Below are 19,216 nucleotides of genomic sequence, written 5' to 3' on the forward strand. Positions count from 1 at the left end.
AGATGTTCTTGATTTGATTCTCAGCTTGGTCCCTGTTGGTGTATAGCAGAGCTACTGATTTGTGTACATTAATTTTGTATTCTGAATCTTTGCTGAATTCATTTCTTTATAGGAGCTTTATGGAGAAGGTTTTAGGGTTTTCTAGGTATACATTTATACAATCAGCAAACAGTGACAGTTTGACTTCCTCTGTACCAATTTATATGCCCTTTATTTCTTTTGTCTGATGGCTCTGTCTAGGATTTCCAGTACTAGTAGTACTGTCCCAACAGGCACACAACCCCATGCAAAGCTATAAGATTTTCTCAATAAACTCTCACAACTACCCTATGAGATAAGTAATATAATCCCCTTAATTTCACATGAGTAAACTGAGTTTAGAATCAGTAAGTGACTTGCTCATGATTACTCAGTTCATTCATGAAGAGCTTGGATTTGAATCCACCAGTCTGTCTGACTCCCTAGCTTCAGCTAGTAAACTAGCTGCCATTAGAAGGGAAAAACCTGACAAAGTTTGTGAACAACAGAAAAGTAGAAATAAAAATTGGGGCATTCCTGGCCATACTTTCCAAATAATATTGCATTAACATTTGAGAGGTATTTCTCTCTTATGCCGGCTTTATTGGGATACAATTCACATAACATAAAATTCACCAATTTAAAGTGTATGATTTAGTGAATTTTATATATTTCAAGGTTATGCAACCATTAACACTATCTAATTCCAGAATATTTTTCTCACCCAAACACCAACCCTGTACCTTGAAGCAGTCACTTCATTTCCCTCTTTTATCTCCTGGCAACCACTCATCTACTTTCTAACTCTCTGGTTTTGCCTATTCTGGACATTTCATACAAATGAATCATACAATATGAGACATTTTTGTGTCTGGTTTCTTTCACTAAACATAGTGTTTTCAAGGTTCACTCATGTTGTAGTGTTTTCAGTACTTCAGTCCCTTTTATGACTGAACAACATTCCATTATATGTATATATCACATTTGTTTATCCATTCTCAGTTGATGGCCATTTAGGTTGTTTCTGCTTATTTGTTATCTGCTTATATGAAAGATGCTGCTATGAACATTCTTGTACAAGCTTTATTATGGGCATATGTTTTCAATTCTCATTGGCATATACCTAGGGGTAGAATTGCTGGGTCACATAACCCTATGTTTAACCTTTTGAGGTGCTGTCAATCTTTTCCAAAGTTGCTGCACTGTTTTAGGTGTATTTCATTTAAGAAAATAACTGTCATTCATATTTTTGACATAATGAATGCCATAGTAATTATACTTAATGAAGTTTCTGAAACTGGTAAGAAAGGAGCCAGAGTTCTTACGTGCAATAACAATTATTCCCATGGGCAATACAATTCCTAATGTGACAGGTTCCTTTTGAACCTCATTCAGATACCACCATGGAAGTCGACTCTGCCCTCTGTACATTCTGGCTGATATCCCTGGGGACTGCCCACTCGGGTGTGGTTGCTTTAGTCCTCATTCTTGCTGGGATTCCAGAGTTGAGTTGGCTGTCACACTTGCTGAGGTGCAAGTGTTATCTGCCTGCTCTTTTATAACCTTCCTTCCTCATTCCTGTTGCTTAGAGTGCCTCTTCAAGTGATTCCTTCAAGATCAGTGCAAACATGAGGTTTCTGGAGCCCTTGCTGGTTCCACAAACAAGCTTCCAGGAGAAAGTACTTACGGATGGTGGGTCAGATTAAGAGCACACTTTGGGAGAAGCATCTTCTCCTCCTCCCGCCCACCATTCCTGCCGAGGGTCCTTCTGGGAGTTGTAGTTCTTACTGAATAAAGAAAGAAACAGATATTCACCATCAGGGTGTTCTTAACCCCTTGCCATCCTCAAAACAAACAAGCAAACTGGTTGAAGTAAAGGGGACTAGATTTCCAGATTACTACTGGTCTCAACTTTTAATTGCTAGTAAGCTGAAACAAAGCTCTTAATACCTATGGTGGAGTAGAACTTAGATGGACCATTGATGTCATCCACCCCAACCCCTGCCCCTTGGCCCCTACTGGTCTTCTGGGTTCAGAAAATTCCTGTGGCTTTTCAGAAAAGCCAAAAAGTGTGCCATATATATATATATATTTCCTGCAGTACCTGGCACAATGTTAGCACTGGTCAGCATCCAGTGTCAAAAAAATTTCTTCTTATTTTTTAATTTCTATGTTTTCTTAGCTGTTTTAGTGGAAGATTGGAAGAGATTTATTTATATTCTCTTAGCCATATGCTATCTTATTTAATTTTTTTCTTCATTTTACTTTTAGTAAAAACTAACAAATTCAGACAGTACAAAGGTGCATGAGATAGAAATTAATATCCTTTCATCAACCTCTCTTTTTAAATCCCACTCCTCAGGGTAATCCCAACAGTCGGGTGAATGCTTTTCTGGGTACTCTCTGTGCCAAGCTGGTGATTATCTCAAAGAGCTTCAGATTTATACAGCGTTTAGAAGCATTGTTGCAAGCCCTTTGCCAGTATTTAAATTAATAGCCCTTGGCCAGTATTTAAATTAATAGCCCTTTGTCAGTATTTAAATTAATCTTCTCTGCAATCTAATGAGGTACCATTTTACAGATGAGGAAACTGAGAGGTCAGGGGATTTGATAAGGTGACTTAGATAGAAAGTTGCTGAGCTGGGATGGAAACATGGTCAGTTTGGCTCCAGAGTCTGCACTCTTAACTTCTTTTCTACACCATCTCAATAGTTTTCTTGGTTGATTGAAAACATAAGCTGTAGTTCCCACAACCACCACCAACAGCAATGAGAAACTGGTGCCCAAGAAGATAAAATGTGCACTTACATCTGAGCTCCAGGTGAAAAATCATGAGGACAGTTGCTCCCTAATGTGGACTTAATCTCCTTTTTGAGCTGCCACTCCCATCAGCCACCCTCTGTATTCAAAAATTTTTCTTTTTCTTTTTTAAACCAATAGGAATGAGATTGAGTCAATAACGTTTAATGGTTCTTTGATACAATGGTGGCAAGCATACAGACATAGTAGTGGAGCTAGATAAGAAGCTTTACTTGTACAAATGAATTTTCCCCATAATGAATGAACATTTTCCTTGTATTTTTCAGGGCCCAATTCAAGACAGTGTCCCAGGAGCCATGAAAACAAACAAATAAACAAAAATGATTTTTCTTGTCTTTCGGGAGAAAGGTATTAGAAGAGATGGAATACCTTGCAAAGAAATGCATAGATTTCATTGAGAAGAGGGTGTAACACACTTTTATTTTGCATGGACATGCCTAGGTCTTCAACACTGTAATAATACAGAGTAGTACCCTGCTTCCCATTTAGGAACCCATCTAAGGGCCTCATCAAGGACCGTTGCTTTAAAACTCAGCTTCCCTGTTGGCATTTAGATCTTGCTTTTAGCATTAACTCGTTGTTTTTATTGAAAAAATAATTCAAACAAACAACCAGTCCAAAAATGGCAAAGGACTTGAATTTGCATTTATCCAAAGAAGAGATACAAATGGCAATAAGCCCATAAAAAGATGCTTAACATTACTAATCATTAGGGAAACATTTATCAAAACCACAATGAGATGCTACTTCATACCCATTAGGTTGACTATAAGCAAATGTGCATATTTAAAAAAACCCAGAAGATACAAGAGTATTGGCCAAAATGTGGAGAAATTGGAAACTTGTGTACATTGCTGGTGGGAATGTAAAATGGTACAGCTGTTGTGAAAAACTGTAGTCAGTTCCTCAAAAAGTTAAACATAGAATTACTGTATGACCCAGCAATTCCACTTCTTTGTCTACACCCAAAAGAATTGAAAGCAGAGACTCCAACAGACAATTACACATCATAGCAATGTTATTCACCATAGCCCAAAGAGGGAAACAACTTGTCAACATGTCCATCAACAGGTAAACGGATAAACAATATGTTGTACATACCTACAATGGAATGTTATTCAACCTTAAAAAAAAAAAGGAAATTCTGACACTGGCTACGATGGATGAAACTAAAACATTAGGCCAAGTGGAATAAGTCAGACACAAAAGGGCAAATATTGTAATGATTCCACTTATATGAGGTACCTACAATAGTGAAACTCGTAGAGAAAGAAATAATGGTTTCTAGGGGTTAGGAGGAGGAGAAAATGGAGAGCTATTGTTTAATGGGTGTGGAGTTTCCATCTGGAATGATTAAAAAGTTCCAGAAATGGATAGTGATAATGGCCGCAGAACAATGTGAATGTACTTAATGCTACTGAATTATATACTCAAAAATGGTGACAATCATAAAGTTTATGTTATATATATATTTTATCCCAATAACAAAATTACAGGTGATGCACATGGTTGCAAAAAAGTAAATGTGTAGTACTAGAGAAGTTATAAGGAAAGACATCAGACCCCAAAGCCCATTTTCTTCTGTCTCCACATTTTTGTACCTAGAAGTAACCACATTCAACTTTTTCCTTTGTCTTTAGTTCTGTAGTTCTCAATAATAGTAGTGTATGATGTTTTTCTTGATTTTTAAATTCAGACATTATTATACTTCTGGTTATAATAAATGCAGATTTAGCTTTCTTACTCCATTTTCTCATTCCCCATTTTTCCTGTTCCATCTTCCCCAAAACCTTTAGGATATTTTCTTTATCTCTGGCTTTAGGAAATATTTTTGACACACAGTATCATAATGTTGGTGGGGTTTCTACATTTGCTGTGTTGGATACCCAGTGGGCCTTTGCAGTCTGAAAAGGAAAATCTGGAATTTGCGCTTGGACTGTCTTTAATGGTTTCATGGGGGCTACCTTGGGTCTCTGAGCCCTCCCCAAGGCCAGAAAGTGTGCTTGATATTTTTTCTCCCCTACAGTAACTGGCACAATGTTAGCACTGGGTCAGCTCCGGGCGAACAGCCACTGGTTGAAAGGATAGACTTGTAGTTTGGCCGCACTGCTGTTAGAAGCGGCATCTGACAAAAATTTGGTAAGGAAGGGGGTAATAACAGCTTCATTTTACAGCCTGGGGTTAAGAGAACCAGTTCAGCCACTTTTTGACTTCTCCAGCCTCTACTTTTACAAGCCGTCCCCTCTTATTCTGTTTAATAGTTGGGTGAACAGGTGGGAAATGGAGAACAGTAAGGGAGAATTTCACTGTGCTTGGGTTAGGGTCAAAGATAAGTGATGGAACTTATCAGAATTACCTTTGAAAAGCCCTTACATCTCAGAAGTAGGAAATACTGTGTTATGTGTACTAATATTTATCTATGCTCTTCAATGAATCCTTTTGTGTCTTCTTCTAAGATGTCAGTGAAGCCATTACCACTCAATTTCTTGGCCACAGCTAAGTAGTTTGTCTTTCATTCTGTCATTGATTGGGAAATACTTAAAATTGTTTTCACCGTTTTTTTTTTTTCCACAATTGTGGCTGAGTAAGGCTTTTACTTCCAAACAAGATGGAATGATAGGAATCAGAGATAACATTAAAAACCAGTCCCAGCACTTTGGAAGACCAAGATGGGAGGATCACTTGAGCCCAGCAGTTTGAGACCAGCCTGGGCAACATAGTAAGCCTCCATCTCCACAAAAAATAAAAAATTAGCCAGGTATGGTGGTATACACCTGTACTCCCAGTTACTTGGGAGGCTGAGGTGGGAGGATTGCTTGAGCCCAGGTGTTTGAGGATGCATGAGCCATGATCACACCACTGCAGTCCAGCCTGGGCAACAGCAAGACCCTGTCTCAAACAAACAAACAAAACAATACAGCAACAAAAACGCCCAGGAGATACATATATACCATATAGTTTTTAAGACACTGGATATTGGATAGTGAAAGACAATTATTCGTGAGAGATGAAAACAGAGCAAGTCAAGTAATTGCCACAGCTTATTACCTAGAGAGAGTTTCTAAGCCACAGTACAGGAAGACAGGAACCAGGAATAACCTGGCAGGAACACACATCTTGGATTGAGGGCATGCAGTTGAGAGTCTGAAAGACCAAGGCTGTTAGGATTTGTTTGTCAGAGTACCAAGAACCCTGGATATTGACAGTTTTATTTGACATTTTTGGCTGAGTACTGATGAGTGCATGAATATGAGGACACTACCTGAAGTAGGAAAAGATCCTCTTGAAAGAATTGGAAGAATAGTTTGTAGCCTTCCCACAGGGCCAGAAATAGTGCCTATTTCTATCAGCTAGAATGAAAAATCTCAGAAATCATGGGGCATTAAGTAGAGTACTGAGAAGGGTCTTGCCCCACTAGTAGGTAAGAATTAGACCTAGATTAAACACTGCTCTAATTCTGCCTAATAAATCTTTAAAGTGAAATGGGAAAGAATTAAACTGTGTGCAATTTAATGCATCCCAGACCAAAGGGATGTATTTTGTATTTTATTGAATACAAAAATATCCCAGTACTCCACAAAATAAAATTTATAATGTCTGGCATCTTTCAAAGAAGCAGGAAAATAAGACCCAAAAATAGTATTGTATGTTTCTTTGCTATGTGCGAAGTATAGTATCAATTGAAGATAACCTGTGATCAGTTAAAGATGTGTACTATAAACCCTAAAGTACCCACTAACATAATAAAGTTACAGCCAACAAAGAAGGTGAGAGTGAATCATAAAAAAATGTGCAATCACATAAAGGAAAAGAGGGAAAGGTCACAAAGAACAAATGGGACAAATAGAAAACAAATATCAAGATGATAGAATTCAACCTAATTATATAGATCATTATATTAAAAGTAAATGACCTAAACTTCCCAATCAAAAAGAGGAGATATTCAAATAGGACCAAAAAAGCAAGATCCAAGTATATGCTACCTATAAGAAACCAGATTGAAACATAAAGACAAAACCATGTCAAAAGTAAAAAGTGGAAAAAAAATATAGCCTGCTAACACCAGTCAAGAGAGCAGGAGTAGCTGTATAAATGTCAGAAAAAATACATTGCAGAGCAAAGAATACTACCAGCGGTGGAGAGTGTAATTTCATAATGATAAAGAATTAGTTCATCAAGAAGATACAATAACTCTAAATGTTTATTTATGCAATAACGGAGCTACAAAATACACATAGTGAAAAACTGATGGAACTGTAAATTCTATCTGCAACTATAGTCAGAGATTTTAATACCCTTCTCTCATAGAACAAGTAGACAGACTATATCAGCAAGGACATACTCGCTTTGAACAATACCATTCACCAATGCGTCCTAATTGACATTTATAGAACACTTCCCTCAGCGACGGCAGAATACACATTCTTTTCTGGCACACATGGAACATTTACCAGATATACCATATTCTCAGCCATGGAACACATCTCAAAAAATTTAAAAGGGCCCAAGTCATACAGATGATGTTCTCTGTGCAATGGAATTAAATCAGAAATGCTGATGTTAGCTGAACTGTAGCATCATTTCAGGTTTGAGTGTATCTACTGCTCATGTAATTTGATTCCTATAAATTAAGTGTGTGTACAATTCCATTCTTATAAGGGCAAAGAGGATGTGTAAATGGAATGAAGTAATTGCTAAATGTGTGTTTGTAATAGTAGACAACTGAAGAAGTGATAAGTTGGTATAATTGTAACTTTGGGTGAGAAATTGTGCACCATCCATTTGGGTCTAAGAAACAAAATGTCCATTGATAGTTATGCAACTAAGTTTTATTCAACTGATTTTTTATCAACTAGGGATCTGATATATTTTTGGATTTTTTTTTTTTAGATGGAGTCTCACTCTGTTTCCAGGCTGGAGTGCCGTGTGAGTTCCAGGCAGGTGTGACCTTTGGCTCACTGCAACCCCCACCACCCGGGTTCAAGGCTTCAAGCAATTCTCCCACCTCAGCCTCCTGAGTAGTTGGGACTAGAGGCCCATGCCACCACACTCAGCTAATTTTTGTATTTGTAGTAGAAATGGGGTTTCACCATCTTGGCCAGGATGGTCTCGATCTCTTGACCTCGTGATCTACCCAACTTGGCCTCCCAAAGTACAGGGATTACAGGTGGGAGCCACTGTGCTCGGCTGGTGGATGATTTTACATATTATCTCACTTATAAGTATATGAGATAAACATTGTAGGTTGAATTTATTCACTTTTCTACTTATAAGGGAGAGGAAGGGTGGGAATAGATAAAAGAAGGTTCAAATCCCTTAGCTTGGTACTCAAGCCTTTCACTGGGAAGTCCCTGTCTATCTCTCCCTCCCACTCTCCTGCCTTGAACAAGCACGGGTTACTCTAGGCCTGCTGAGCTGCTGGTGTTTTGCATACTCACACAGTCGTTTCATTCTTCTGGGCTTTCAGATGTGCCTCCCTCTGGAAAATCTCCCTCCCCTACTTTAGGCTTCTGCAGTTCTGTGCTGACCTCCCCAGACCACGTTCTGTCCACACCCCTGGCTCGTGTACTTTCTGAGTGCCAAGATTCTTGGCATACAACAGGCACTGTGCCGTCCCAGGCTGGGAGCCTTCTCATATTTGTCTCTGTAACCTCATTTGCACTTGGCAACCTGGACATCCAAGAAATATTTTCCACATGCCCACCCTGTGCCAGGTACTGTCCTAGCAGAGCAATAAGACAGACAAGGTGACAGCTGTCACCGAAGTTATTTTCTATTGTGAAACAGACAATACACTGGTCAGTAAGTAAAATAATTTTGCAATGTAAACAATTTTACAGAAAAAAAAATGAGGAGGGTATTGTTTAGGCTGAGTGGTTAGGGATAGACTCTCTGAGGATATGACATTCGTGTTGAGAACAGAGAATGATGAGAAGGAGCCAGCCATGTGAAGAGGTGGGTGGTATGAGTTTGCTGTACCGCATATCAGATGGCTTCAACAACAGAAATTTGCTTACAGTTTTGGAGGCTAGAAGCCCAAGATGAATATTCTGGGAGGTTCGGTTTCTTCTGAGGCCTTGCTCCTTAGCTTGCAGATTGCTGCCTTCTCATTGGGCCCCCACCAGTTCGTTGTCTCTCAGTGTGTCTGTGTTCCAATGTCCTCTTCTTATAAGGACATCAGTCATGTTGGATTAGGGGCCACCCTAATAAGCTCATTTTACCTTAACTACCTCTTTAAAGGCCCTGTCTTCAGGTACAGTCACATCCTGGAGTACGGGGGTTAGAACGTATGAGTTTGGAGAGGATGTCATTTAGTCCATAACAGGGATGAGGGGCATCCCTAGGAATAGTAAATGCAAAGGCCCTGAGGGAGTTCAGGACGAAAGGCAGGCAGAGTGAGAAGGAAAAGGCAGGCTGGAGATGGTGTTGGAAAGGCAGCCAGGGGCAGCTTATGTAGGCACCTGTGGGTCATGATCACTTTATTTTAAGTGAGGTAGAAACTCACTGGAAGGTTTTAAGCAGTGTAGTATGAGCACCCAGTTTTCAGTTTCAGAAGATCATTCTGGTACTGTATGGAAACTGACTAAGAGGCAGACGAGAGGAAACAGAAAACCTGTTAGTGGTGATTGCAGGTGGTGGCTTAGGCAGAGTACTCATAGAGGAATACAGATTTTCTGCTAGATGATAGGAGGGCCAACCATGAGGGGGAGAGTAAGTGGGTGGGGATGAGGAAGAAAGTACACGGCACTTTCTGCTGTTTTAGCCAATCAAAAACAAACAAACAAAAAGAAAATACATGGCATCTTTTATAAAAATATAATTATCAACCCGAATACATCATTGCAGCATGAGGTGCTAATCTATGAACACTTTGCACGACTGCAAGAAGGCTACTCTAATGAGTCTTGGATGGCTTGATTGGAACAGTAAATGCCATTCAAGTCCCTACATGCCAGATACTTGCTTTATATGCAGCTTCATTTTGTCCTCATGACAATCATGTGAAACGGAATTGCCACCATCATCTTAGAGATGAAGAAACAGAGGCCTAGTGAAAGCAGTGATGAGTATCGGAGCTGGAAATGCACCCTCCAACCTCCCAATCCCTCCCTGACATCCCTCAGTGCCCTTCTGTCCTCTGCCCTGCTTACTGTGGGGCTCAGTGCGCGGCTGCTGGCTACCCCATCTCACCTGAGCGGCTGAGCCTCTGTCTCACATCTGCCTGCAGAGAAAGCTCAGGCAGATTTTATTAATTTATTCCTTATAAAACAGTAATCATGAATTTTTGCTAACACAGTCTGGACAGCAGTGGGTAACTTTGACATGTGGATTTCTTGAAAACACTGAAACTTCCCCAATTCAGGTTCCTGAGTAGTTATCTATAGTGAGGCAAAGAAGGGGATATGAGGGTTTCATCAACAGCCCCTTCTTTGTCTCTTCATAGGTAACTACTCCACTTAGAGGACTCTCTGCTCAACTCCATCCTTCTGATCTCTTAAGGAAAGCTGCAAACTTATTTTTATGAAAAGGAAAATAAAACATTCAAAAGGAAAGAGAAGCCCAGGGCAGGGAGGGCAGCAGCTGGCAATGCAGGGAAAAGCAAAGCAGCTCTGGAGGAGGTGAGGAATGGGACATGCAGAGGTCACAAAGCTGAAGACCTTTTCTTCCTGCCTAGACCACTGACCTGGCCAAGAGGTAAGTGAACCTCAGATGCCTGGCTTTGTAGGGAAGGCCACCCTATCTCCCCAAGTGGTTTTCTGCTGGCCAGGAGGAATGTCAGCTCTGGACACCAAACAGAGATGGTCATTACTTTTACTTGGTCCACAGCACACATTGCCACTTTCTTTTCAAAAGGCCCCAGGGCCACGAACACAGTTTTAAGAAATGGAGAGACAATCAATAAAGAGGAGAGAATGGCCAGTATTCCAGGCAGGTATCCAGTGGTTTGTGGAGATGGTACAAAGGCCACAGCCTCTGCCTTTGGCATTCTCATCTTCATAGAAGTAAAAGGGCCCTTTCATCTAATCGGGGAAGGAACATCTTTTTGTGAGAAGGCCTTTTTATAGGTGCAGTTGGATTCCTGCCCTTGGTGAGTGGTCAGTTTGAGAGAGTAGACAAGTTAAAGGAGCTCCCAGGCTAATGTCTCTGTTCTCATGGAGTCCCCAATAAGTCCTTGGGGAAATTCCAGCCCACTGCAGTATCACAACAATGGTTTATAATAAACTCCAGGATATGGTGAACACATGCATGAAAATGGCTTATGTACCTTGTCATATTTGAAGAAATGTTAGGTATATATAAGTGCCTTCTATTTTAAGTAATCACAAAATATAGACTTTTAAAAGCATTCTGTGTTTTAGCTCTAAGTACATATGAGAATTTAGCATAAAAGTGGCATTTCAGACTGGGCGCAGTGGCTCAAGCCTGTAATCTTAGCACTTTGGGAGGCCGAGGCAGGTGGATCATGAGGTCAAGAGATTGAGACCATCCTGGTCAACATGGTGAAACCCCCGTCTCTACTAAAAATACAAAAAATTAGCTGGGCATGGTGGCGCGTGCCTGTAATCCCAACTACTCAGGAGGCTGAGGCAGGAGAATTGCCTGAACCCAGGAGGCGGAGGTTGTGGTGAGCTGAGATTGCGCCATTGCACTCTAGCCTGGGTAACAAGAGCAAAAACTCCGTCCCCCTCCAAAAAAAGTGGCATTTCAAATCACTGGGGGAAAGACAAAATATTCAATAAGTCATGTTGAGATAACTGGATTAGCATCCCTATAAAAACCAAACAATACCTGGATTCCTAATCTCATTCTTTAGATCAAAATAATTTCTAGGTGGGTCAAAGATTTTTAAAAAAGTGAAGTCAAGTCATGAGAATAAGAAGACAAGTTAGGCTGGGTGCGGTGGATCATGCCTGTAATCCCAGAACTTTGAGAGGCCATGGCAGGTGGATCACGAAGTCAAGAGTTCAAGACCAGCCTGGCCAAGATGGTGAAACCTCATCTCTACTAAAAATACAACAATTAGGTGGGCATGGTGGCAGGAACCTGTAATCCCAGCTACTTGAGAGGCTGATGCAGAGAATTGCTTGAACCCAGCGGGTAGAGTTTGCAGTGAGCTGAGATCAAGCCACTGCACTCCAGCCTGGACCACAGAGCAAGACTTCATCTTAGAAAACAAACAAACAAAGGCCGGGTGTGGTGGCTCACGCCTGTAATTCTAGCACTTTGGGAGGCCGAGGTGGGTGGATCACCTGAGGTCAGGAGTTCAAGAAAACAAACAAACAAAAAACCAAGTCACAGCCTAGGACAAAATATCTGTAAAAGACTGTCCAAAATATCTGATAAGACTGTTATCTAAAACATTCAAAGAACTCTTAAAACTCAGCAATAAGAAAAGAAACAACCTGATTTTAAAAATGGGCAAAAACCTGGTCATCTCATTAAAGAAGATATACAGATGTCAAATAAGCATATGAAAAGATGTTCAACATCGAGTGTCATTAGGGAATTGCAAACTAAATCAGCAATGATTACTATACTACACACCTATTAGGATGACCAAAATAGAAAACACTGACACCACCAAATGCTGGTGAGGATGTGGAGCAACAACTCTTGTTCACTGCTAGTGGGAATGCAAAATTGCACAGCCACTTGGAAAGATAGTTTGGCAGTTTCCTACAAACCAAACTTACTTCTACCATGTCATATTTATCTAAATGAACTATGAAATTATGTCCACACAAAACCTGCATGGATGTTTATAATAGCTTTATTTATAATTGTCCAAACTTGGAAGACCAAGATGCCCTTCAGTAGGTGAATGGATAAATAAACTATGGAGGTACTTTTAGACAGTGGAATATTATTCAGCAGCAAAATATATTCACTATCAAGCCATGAAGAAACAAGGAAAGAACAAGCCGATCTGAAAAGACTACATACTAGGTAATTCCAACTATATGACATTCTTGGAAAGGCAAAGCTATGAAGACAGTAAAAAGATCAGCAGTTGCTAGGAGCTGGGGAGAACAAAGGGTGAGGGCAGAGAACAGAGGATTTCTTTTATGGATGAGCTATGTTGTTTCTTAGATACTTAATTTCTTCCTCCTCCTCCTCCTCCTCCCACCTCCTCCTCCCCCCCCTCCTCCTCCTCCCCCTCCCCCTCCTCCTCCCCCTCCTCCCTCTCCTCCCTCTCCTCCCTCTCCTCCCTCTCCTCTCTCTCCTCCCTCTCCCAGATGGAGTTTTGTTCTTGTTCCCCAGGCTGGAACACCCTGGTGCTATCTCTGCTCACTGTAGCCTCTGCCTCCCAGGTTCTAGCGATTCTCCTGCTTCAGCCTCCCTAGTAGCTGGGATTACAAGTGCCCACCACCACACCCATTTTATGTATTTTTAGTAGATACAAGGTTTCACTGTTGGCCAGGCTGGTTTTGAATTTGTTGACCTCAGGTGATCCACCTGCCTCACCCTCCCAAAGTGCTGGGATTGTAGGCGTGAGCCACTGTGTCCTGCTAGGTACTTAATTTTGTTTGAATTTTAGATTCAGGGGGTACACGTACACGTTTGTTACATGAATATATTGCATGATGCTGAGGCTTGGGCTTCTGTTAATCCTGTCATCCTAATGGTGAACATAGGTGGTTTTCCACACTTGTTCTTCTCTCTCACTCTCCCCTTTTGGAGTCCCCAGTGCCGATTGTTCTGTCTTTGTGTCAGTGTGTCCCCAATGCTTAGCTGCCCTTTATAAGTAAGAATATGTGTTTTTTTGTTTATGTATGAATTTATTTAGAATAGTAGCTTCCAGCTGCATCCATGTTGCTGCAAAAGACATGATTTTGTTCTTTTTTATGAGTGCATATTATGCCATCATGTATATGTACCACATTTTCTTTATCTAGTCCACTCTTGATAGGCACTTGGATTGATTCCATGTCTTTGATATCGTAAATAGCACTGCAATGAACATACAGTGCATGTATCTTTTTTATAGAATAAATTATTTTCCTTGGATCTATACCCAGTAGTGGGATTGCTGGGCCAAATGGTGGTTCTGTTTTAGGTTCTTTAAGAAATCTCCAAACTGCTTTCCACAGTGGCTCAACTAGTTTGTATTCTCACCAACAGTGTATAAGCACTACATTTTCTCTGCAACCTTGCCAACATCTGTTATTTGTTGACTTTTTAATAGTAGCTATTCTGACTGGTGTGAGATGGTGTCTCTTTGTGGTTTTGATTTGCATCTCTCTGATGATTAGCAATGCTGAGCATTTTTTCGTATGTTTGGTGGCAGCTTGTATGTCTTCTTTTCAGGAGTGTCTGTTCATGTCCTTTGCTCAGTTTTTAGTGAGTTTTTTTTGTTTGTTTCTACATTGATTTAAGTTCCTTATAGATTCTGGATATTAGACCTTTGTTGGATGCATAGTTTGCAGACATTCTCTCCTGTTTTGTCGGTTGTCTATTTACTCTGTTGGTCGTTTGCTTTGCAAGAGCAGAGAGGATTTTTAAGGCAGTGAAACTGTTCTGTATGAATCTATAATGGTGGCTATATGTCATTATATATTTGTCAAAATCCCAGCACTTTGGGAGGCCGTGGCAGGTGGATCACGAGGTCAAGAGATCGAGACCATCCTGATCAACATGGTGAGACCCCGTCTCTACTAAAAATACAAAAAATTAGCTGGGCATGGTGGCGCGTGCTTGTAATCCCAGCTACTCAGGAGGCTGAGGCAGGAGAATTGCCTGAACCCAGGAGGTGGACGTTGCGGTGAGCCGAGATTGCACCATTGCACTATGAACTTTGAGTGACAATAGCATGTCACTAAAGGTTCACAGATTTTAACAAATATTCAACTGTGGTGCAGGAGGAATGTTGATAGTGGGGTAGCTATACCCATGTTGGGAGTGGGGCATATGTGGGAACTCTACTTTCTCATCAGTTATGCTGTGAACCTAAAACTGCCCTAAAAAATAAAGTCTATTAGAAAAGTAAGCCATCAGGAAAAAAAAAAGAAATAAAACAAAGTGAAGCCAAGCAGATTTATTCATAATAATCCCAAACTGGGAAATATCCAACAAGTGAAGGGACAAGTAAATTGCAGTTTACCCATACAACGAAATACTACTCAACAATAAAAAAGAAAGACGATACATACAATAACACAGATGAACCTCACAGACATTAGGTTTAGTGAAAGAAGCCGGATACAAAACACATATTGTACAATTCTGCAAGACATTCTAGAACAAGCAAAAGGAATCTAAAGGGAGAGAAAGCAGATCCACGGTTGCCTGGCAGTGAGGTTTGGGTGGAGATTGAATATATAGGGATGGAGACTTGTTTTCATTTTTTTGAGATGGAGTTTTGCTTTTGTCGCCCAGGCTGGAGTGCAATGGTGCAAATCTCAGCTCACTGCAAACCTCCGCCTCTGGATTCAAGCTATTCTTCTGCCTCAGCCTCCTGAGAAGCTGGGATTACAGACATCTGCCACCACAGCCAGCTAATTTCTGTATTTTTAGTAGAGATGGGGTTTCTCCATGTTGGCCACACTGGTCTCCAGTTCCTGACCTCAAGTGATCCACCCGCCTCAGCCTCTCAAAGTTCTGGGATTACAGGCATGAGCCACAGTGCCCGGCAAGGAATGGAGACTTGTTAATCAGATGGGAATGCTCTTACTTACAATGCATTACTTGGATATATATATTTGTCAAAAATCACTGGAGTGTGTACTTGAAACAGGTGCATTTTATTATACATAATTTATACCTTAATAAAGTTGATTTTTAAAATGAACCCATTAAATTTTTAGAAGAAAACATGAGGGACTCTAAAAATATATAATTTTAGGATGAGGAAGGGTTATTTAAACATGACACAAAACCTAGATAGCATAAAATAAAAGATTAATTAGTCTGATTATAGAAATGACAATTCCTTTTATGGCAAAGAAATACCATGTGCAAAGTAAAAAAAAGCAAGTGACAAACAGGAGAATGTTTACAATTGGAATTCTCTTGTTCCCAAAATGCTCTAGCTAAAACAGTGTATAAATTCAAACCTATTTTCTCCAAATGGAGCCTGGTGAGGGATATAAATGTACATAAGGTCTGAGGTTTGCAGGTGGTGACTGGAGTTCGGCTGGGTTAATCATGGTGGGGAGGGGAGGTTGACTTGCTGAAGGAAGTGATTGATAATAACAGGGCATATTCCATTTGGGCAGTCTCCCTACCTGGGACTGACAGATACAACCATGATAAACTCACCATCAAACTTTGATTTCAGACTACTAGTGTGCTGCTGCTGTGGCCACTGCTGCTGATAATGACCCGACATATCTGGGTTTTTTTAGGGTATTTGTGCAGTTCCAGGTTAAAAAGGGAGGTACTAGAATCCAAGAGAATTTTGATCCTCTCCTTCCCTCTCCATGTGTCATGATGAAGATGTGAAAAATATCCTTTTTCTCTGAGTTTGAACCAAGTTTCCCAAAATTAAATCTTAAAAAGGAAACAAATGGAAAACTGCGTGCTGATCTCCTTCTCCCTTGCCTTACACCTGAGTGTCTTCTAGAAACCTAGTTTATGATTAACCAAAGCCCAGTCACAGATTAGATTAGCTGACCCTGCTGAGCACACAGCTGGCCCCAGGCTCCTTTCCCTTATGGCAGTTTTGTCTGGCTCCTAATTAAATATAGCTTGGCTTCTAGGTCAAGGTCGACTGAGTTGGCATAACATCCTGGCTGGATGCTGCGTCCTGTCCAGAGCTAACTTCCTGATCTCATGTATGGCTATGGGCCCCAGGTCACCCTCCTCAGCCTGACTTGAGTTTCTGTCCTGAGGCAGGTGGCCTGTGTGCCTTGATCCCTGTGCTGGACCCTGGCTTTTCTGAGGGGAAGTTCCTTTTCTATATAGCCCCCAAATTCTCTTTTTACTATTCTAGCTAGTCATCCTTTGCTTTGCAGTTTCTTTTCTTCTCCAAGAGCTTTCCTTGGCTCTGAGCTCCTGGAAATCCACCTGCACTTTGCTGGGCACCTACTACATGCCAGGTGCCTAGCTAGATGCTGGGATTAGCCCTGCCCTCGTGTTGCTCGCAGTTTTGTGGGGTGGACAGACAAGTAAACGGGCCCTAACAAATCATGACTGTGATAAAAGAAAGCCTGGTGTGGGGAGGAGCAGAGGGATCCTAGAAGACAGAGGAACTACCCAGCTGAGGAGAGATCAGAGGAGACTTCTACAGGACATAATGTTTGAGGCCACACCCACTAGGCAGACAAATAGACAGGCAGAGGAAGATGCCCCAGACAGAAGGAATAGCCTCTGTAGAAGCATGAAACAGGAGCATGAGAAAGACTCATATAGCTCATTTTCTTCCATTGAGCTATGTTTGTCAAGAGCAGCTCTCCTCTCCGATTGTTTAGGCCCATCCTACCCTGTATTAGCTTACTAAGATCAAGTAAAAAATTTAGCAGGTTAATGCAACAAACACCTACAATTTCTGAGGTCAGAAATTCGGGAGCAGCTTAGCTGGGATGTTCTGGCTCAGGGTCTCTCATGAGGTTGTATTTAAGGTGAAACCTGGGCCAGTGGTCTTAAGAATTAGCTCAGGTTGGAGAATCTGCTTCTAAGCTCCCTTGTGTGGTTGTTGACAAGTTTCAGTTTCTTACCACGTGGCCTCTTCATAGGGTTGCTCATAACATGGTAGCTGGCTGGCTTCTGCAAGTGTGAGAGATGAGAGAGAGAGAGAGAGAGAGAGAGAGAGAGAGAGAGAGAGAGAGAGAGAGAGAGAGAGAGAGAGAGAAGGGGAGAGAGACAGAGAAAGAGAAAGGGAGCGGAGGGGAGAGAGAGTGAGAGCAAGAGCGAGCAAAAAGCCTTAGAAGTCTGTTATAACCTAAAAGTCTGAATCCAGGAAGTAGGGGTTGTTGGGGCCATCTTGGAGGCTGGGTATCACATACCTTATAGTGAAATTAGACTGTATGATCTGTGATCCTGTGTATAATGGCATGTAGACTTGGCTTTCCAGGCATCCATGTGATGTCATTGGGGCCCCTTTTCTTTACCTGGAGTTCTTAGCATAGGGTCAGGTCTCTTAGAAAGCTGAACATTTTCTTGCCTCTTCCTACTTTGGGAGTGAGGACTTTCCTTTTGACCTCCCAATTTTGTTTCTAGTTTCTAGTTTTCTTTTCTTTCTTTTTTTTTTTTTTTTTTTTGAGACGGAGTTTCTCTCTTGTTACCCAGGCTGTAGTGCAATGGCGCAATCTCAGCTCACCGCAACCTCCGCCTCCTGGGTTCAGGCAATTCTCCTGCCTCAGCCTCCTGAGTAGCTGGATTACAGGCACGCGCCACCATGCCCAGCTAATTTTTTGTATCTTTAGTAGAGACGGGGTTTCACCATTTTTGACCAGGATGGTCTCGATCTCTTGACCTTGTGATCCACCCACCTCTGCCTCCCAAAGTGCTGGGATTACAGGCTTGAGCCACTGCGCCCAGCCTCTAGTTTTCTTTCTATTCCCCTACTTCTCACTCCACTCCTTAGGGGATTTAAGGCACACTTTGAACCAAATGAATGAACCAATCTTCCCCAACTCAGCTAACAAACCAAGTGTACCATTTGCAAGTCTAGGTGCAGCCAGGGTATTGCTCTTCTTGGATTTTATTTAGTTTTACAATTCCAAATTATTAAAAGACAATTTTCATCAAGAGAAGAGGAAGAAGGCTGTCATCCATGTCTTGGGGAGGTGGTGTGTGTAGCATGCTGGAAATAACATGATGTGTTTAGGTTGCAGACAAATCTGATTCCTCATTGGCCAGGGTTGTTAACCTCTCTGAGCTTGTTCCCTCATCTGTGAAATGGGTTGTTCTGAAGAGTAAATGAGATTATTCATGCAGAGTGGTTGCTGCCATATAGTAGGTTGTAAAAATTGGTACTTTATTTATTTGCTGTTAATGGTACTGGTTTTACTGTTATCATTACTATCTTCTTTCAATATCTAACCTAATTTTTACCTTTACTTCAAATCTGTCCCAAGAATCAAACCATCTCTGTTCTCTAAATTTAAATAGCCCTTTGAGTCAACACTTCACAATTTAGTACCTTAATTAGATATTAAATTACTCTATTTCATGTGTGTCACCAATTTTTGGAGACAAGTACTGGCTTTCCTAAAGTACCTCTAATAACCCACCCAATGCAAATCAAGGTATATAGTAGTCACTCAATAATTACTTAATGGTTATTCAGGATATCAAGCACTTTTGGGAAGCTGGCCGAGAGTAGATTCCCTGCTCTGAGCTCAGAAAACTATCAGGGAAGAAAGAAAAGTGAAGAGACACGGGCAAAGCAAAATTAAGTACAGATAATATCACAATTTTCTCTGCATATAAAGCG

The sequence above is a fragment of the Callithrix jacchus genome, chromosome 17 (assembly GCF_049354715.1).
Source record: "Callithrix jacchus isolate 240 chromosome 17, calJac240_pri, whole genome shotgun sequence".
Taxonomy (NCBI): Eukaryota; Metazoa; Chordata; class Mammalia; order Primates; family Cebidae; genus Callithrix; species Callithrix jacchus.